Source organism: Mustela nivalis (genome assembly GCF_964662115.1).
Source record: "Mustela nivalis genome assembly, chromosome: 3".
Classification (NCBI taxonomy): Eukaryota; Metazoa; Chordata; class Mammalia; order Carnivora; family Mustelidae; genus Mustela; species Mustela nivalis.
The window spans coordinates 80,689,421-80,694,901 of NC_139022.1; positions in this window are offsets into that span (position 1 = coordinate 80,689,421).

Sequence of the window (5,481 nt, forward strand, 5' to 3'; positions counted from 1 at the left end):
TCCACGCCACGCCCCCGCCACCCTCCAAGCCACGCCCCCGCTACCCTATACGCCAGGCCACGCCACGCCCCACTCTGGCCGCTGCGAGCCCTCCGCGGAGACCCCATACGGCGGCGACCCGAGGGGAGGCCGGGGAAACGCTGGAAACGCGGCTCAGGGAGCCGCCGGCGAGGGCGCCTGACGCGGGGGTTTTGTTGGCTTACTCCCAAGCCCAGGCCGTCCTCGGACGGTAGATCAGCTTGAACTGAAGCCTCGCGTCAGAAATCCCCGGGGCAGGGTTTGGAACAGGTGGGAGGTTAGAGATTCTGCAGATTTTCCGTGAGAGAGTGTCTCGGCGCAGGACTCCTGGACACTTCGGAAGGACACCGTGGACCCAGTTAAGAAGGCAGATGATACAAAGAGGCAATGTATTTTAGCGAGGGGTTAATATTGCCAGACTATAATTTTCGAAAAAACTACAAACATGACAATTACAAAATAGAATACAAATGTGTCAAATACCTTATTCGCCATGATTAAATAAGTCTGGTTCAAAGACAATTTAATAAAGCAGCGTTAGAAGAAGATTGATAAATAGTTTTAAAATTGGGAAATGTGCTGCAATCAATGACTCAGCCCAAAGTAACCTGGAAACTCCCATCCTCAAAAAAAAAAAAAAAAAAAAAAAAGAAAGAAAGAAAGAAGGAAATCCCATTTATAATGAACTGCTAAGAGCAACTTAAATATTCATTGTGGCAGGCCTCTCTATATATTTGGAGATTAAAAAGCGGATCTAGAAGCAAGCAGACACAATGTCATTAAAATCTATGTGGTGGGAATTCAAATGTCCTCTCTCTCCTCTCTCCCCCACCTTAGCCCTCCTCTTCCCCCTCTCCTTTCCATATATACCTCTATTTTCCAACTCAGTTTTTCTCCGCATTGGCTTCATTCTCAGACAGGCTCTTCATGATAGCTCTCTAGATCTTAGGTAGCAAGAACAACGCCTCAAGGAAGCTTAGGTCCCCCACTCATTCCTTCCTAGCAGTCCTGATAAAGGATTCCAATTGAAAAGCTTGATTTCACACCCACCCCTAAGGGAAATCGAGTTAAGTTAAATGACCAATGTGGAATGGAAGATGCTGATGTTCCTCCAAGAATAGGTTATCGAAAAGAAAACTACAGCCCCAAAATGGCATCACTTAGGTTAGAGCCCCAAGTCACCAAACCAAGACTTAATACCCAATGTAAATATAATTCCAACCCCCCAGGAATATAACCTATAGCCAGTCAACATGGAATACTCCTGGTCAGTACTAGGAAATTTACTGATGGACCCTATGCACTCTCCTAAGGAGGGCAACCCTGCCTAAACAATGTATTCCTTGCTAATACATTCTATCCTTTTTTTAAAATGCCCTCTCTAGCTTTTTATTTTTTTAAGTGTCCCGCCCCCCGCAGAGATCACAGGTAGGCAGATGGGCAGGCGCGGGGGGGGGGGGGGGGGGGGAATAGGCTCCCCAATGAGCAGAGAGCCCGATGTTGGGCTCCATCCCAAGACCCTGAGACCACAACCTGAGCTGAAGGCAGAGGCTTAACCCACTGAGCCACCCAGATGCCCCTGCCCTCTCTTGCTTTTAAATATGTTTCTCTTGTTTAGCTCAGCAGCATTCCCTTCTACTTGCTAGATGGGAATGCTGCCTGATTCATGAATCACTTAATAAAGCTAGTTAGATCTTAAAATCGATCCAGTTGAACTTTGTTTTTTAACAAGGTGTTCTGTTGCCAGGAGAAGGAGAAAGGGATCCTAGGCAAACCAAAACCACCTATCTACTACAGAAAGTATTCTGAAAATTTAGGCGAAGAGCTAGAAGACTTCAAAGAAATTTCATGTGACATGCTTAAAACACAATTCTTCCATAAAAGCAAGCATCAATGCCACACTATTCTTCCATTTTATAATGAATATAAGAGTAATTTGCAGTATCCACCTTCACTGCCACTTTTCACTGTTAATTGAGGGCTAACACTGTAATTTTCCCAAGATTCCATCTCTAGTTCATATTGTTGAAATTACCACAAGTTTAATGACAACTTCACCTTGTGTCTTAGTTATCTATTGCTGTGTAACAAATTACTGCAAAACACAGGAACTTAAAACAACAAGCGGTAAATGATAATATAATATCTCACAGTTTCTGTGATTCAGGAATTCAGGAGTCTTTGCTGGGTAACTGTTTCAGAGTCTCTCATGAGGCTGCAGTCATCTGAAGACATTTTTCTAAAGGCTTTGCTACTCCTGGAAGATGTGATTCTGGGCTAGCTGGCATGGCTATTGGCAAGAGACCTGAGTTCCTTGTTGGCTATTGGCTGAACACCTCAGTTACTTGCCACAAGAGGGTTTCCCTAGGGTTTTTTGTGTATATTCACAATATGGCAGCTGGCTTCCCCCAGACCAAGTGATCCAAGAGACAGCAAAAGCAAAGACAAGGCTAGGACACCTTTCCATGGCTTCATCTTGTTTTTGTTTTTGTTTTTAAGATTTTGTTTATTTATTTGACAGACAGAGATCACAAGTAGGCAGAGAGGCAGGAGGCTGGCGGGGAGTGGGGGGCAGCAGGCTCCCACCAAGCAGAGAGCCCGATGCGGGGCTTGATCCCAGGACCCTGAGATCATGACCTGAGCCGAAAGCAGAGGCTTAACTCACTGAACCACCCAGGTGTACCAACCATGGCTTCATCTTGTAAGTGACATTTCCATCACATTCAATAGCCCTTAAAGTGAGTTATTAACTGTAGTTACATCTACAGGGAGAGAAATTAGGCTACACCTTTTAAAGTGTTGGGTCCATGGTCAAAGGAGCGAGACTGATACAAAGCGAAGGTCAAGCAAAGCTTTATTTCGCGCCAAGCATCAAGAATCAAACTGACCGGCCAGGGCTGTCTCTTGCAAAGAGGCGACCTCTCTCTGCCTTACAGACTAGCTTTTAAGGGCAAAGGCCAAGTGGTTGGGCCTGGCCATGCACAGGTGGCCAATGAGATTGTAACACAGAGAAAGCTGCACAGTCATGCTAGGTCACACATAAGTGACCAATTGAATTACAATTTACCCTATAGTAGATATCTGAACTTGTCTATCACCTTGGTCAGATTTGGCACCCAAAAGGCACCCAAAGGGCAGGGCCCATACTCCTTGGTAGCTAGGGAGACAGTATGTGCTCCCCACTGATTGAATACCTCCACCTGGCCTGACCCACCCTTGTATTTGGGCTTTGTTACCTGGGACTGGTTTCCCGGACTTATTTTTAAGTAAGTCCCCTTGGGGGAAAGGGGACAAGGACAGTTTTTTTACTGCATAAACAACAAAATCACTGTTTAACCAGATGGCATCACTCAGGCTAAATAGGCCCTTAAAAAAGGGAGAGGTCTACTCTCTGACCACAAATTATTTATATTCCTCCAATATGTAAAATATATTTCCTTACTCCCAAGAACCCCCAAAGTCTCATCCTTTTAGAAAATTAGCTTGAAATCCAGAATGCTGGCATCTATTAGTGCTAAGTATGGATGAGGCTCCTAAATGTATCCTTAAAGTCCTTAAGTACAATTTCTCTTAATCTATAGAACTGTGAACCAGAGACAAGTTATTTGCACCGTATATACATAAAATATAATGGTGAGACAGACCTAGGATAACCAGTATAAATAGTTCTGTTCGAAAGAGGGAAAATGAGAAGCACCAAGGGGTAAAGCAATCCCCAAATCCAGGCAGGCCACTTTTGGTAGTTCCTTGATTAGGATTCAAAGACAGGATATAATTCTCTGTGACTCTTGACTCCACTCTCTGGCTTTGGATTCTGCCTTCTGAGTCATGTTTCCTTGTTCACGGAAAATAGCATGTTTCAGGCCGAGTAAATTTCTCTGTTGCTGTCCCTGTTGCTCAGTTTAAATGGGCAGCATTTCTGTAATACATTTCTGTTAAAAACTGTTGATTCCCTGTGAATCTCACTGAGGTTCATGCCATTAGATAAAAGCTATGCCCACCAATCTCTTCAAGATATGCCCTTCCCTACCTTGGGCTTCTACTGGGAACAGCATCATTGGAAACCCTCATGTCTGATTGAGAGGATCTGTCAGGCATACCCTTGAAAATATTTAGATGACCTTTTAAAAAAAGATTTTACTTATTTGACAGAAAGAGATCACAAGTAGGCAGAGACGCAGGCAGAGAGAGAGGAGGTGGCTCCCTGCTGAGCAGAGAGCTTGATGTGGGGCTCAATCCCAGGACCCTGAGATCATGACCTGAGCCGAAGGCAGCGGCTTAACCCACTGAGCCACCCAGGCGCCCCTTAGATGACCTTTTGTCTCAATGACAGATACTCTGAGACTTTCTGAGGTCTTTAGGGATTTTATATTCACAACCTTGGTTTTGTGTTTAGACCTGTTTCCCTGAGAGCACCTGGGCTTGATCTTCGCCGGGAAGCCAAGTCTTCATTTTCATTGGCTGTCTAGAAAATTTAGAAATTAAAAACAACAACAACAACAATTAAGTCTTGGTGGCTTGGTGTTTAACAGTCCTTCCTTTCCTTTACCTTCTTTCACATTTTTGTACAGCAGAAAGATGAAGCTAGGAGGCACCCTGAATATTCTAGTTGGACAGCTCCTTAGTTAGACACCAGATTCATTAGTAAGCCCATCTTCCACTTCCTGTAGTTCATTGTGTTGCTGATCTTTCTGCCAAGGTAGTAACAAGGATCAGATTTCCTCCAGCTTCCCCAAGATTTTCCTTGCTCTCCTTTAAGCGAGCCTCTTGAGGTCTGTATCCTTCTAACAGCCTTTATGCTGTCACTAACCCTATCTTCAAAATCATTCCAGCTTCTATCCACTTCCTGAGTCCAAAGGCAAGCACACATTTTAGGTACTCAAATGTCAGTGCCCCACTTCCAGGGATCAAAATGATTTTTGTAATCTATTGCTGTGTGACAAATGAACAACATTTAAAAGATGGGTACTAATAAAATTTTGATAGATGGTACAAAATTTCTCTTCAAAATAGATTAACAGTGTAGGAGAATACCCATTTCCCCACAAACTCATATCACAATATTACAAATCTTTTTCAATTTTAAAACCTCTTCTAGTTTGTTTCCTTGATTACTTGTGAGGTTGAATAAAATCACACACACACACACACACACACACACACACACATATATATATATATATATATACACTAAGATTTTATCTGACAGGGAGAGAGACAGCAAGAGCAGGAGAGAGACAGCAGTGAGAAGCAGGCTTCCCACTGAGCGGGGAGCCTGACGCAGGGCTCCATCCCAGGACCCTGGGTTCACAACCTGAGCCAAAGGCAGATACTTAACACCTGAGCCACCCAGATGTCCCTATATATTCTTCTGATAAGAGTTTTTTCATACGCTTTGGGTTTTCTTTAATGATGTAGATGAGTTTTTTAAAAATTATGGATAATAAACTCTACTGTATATTG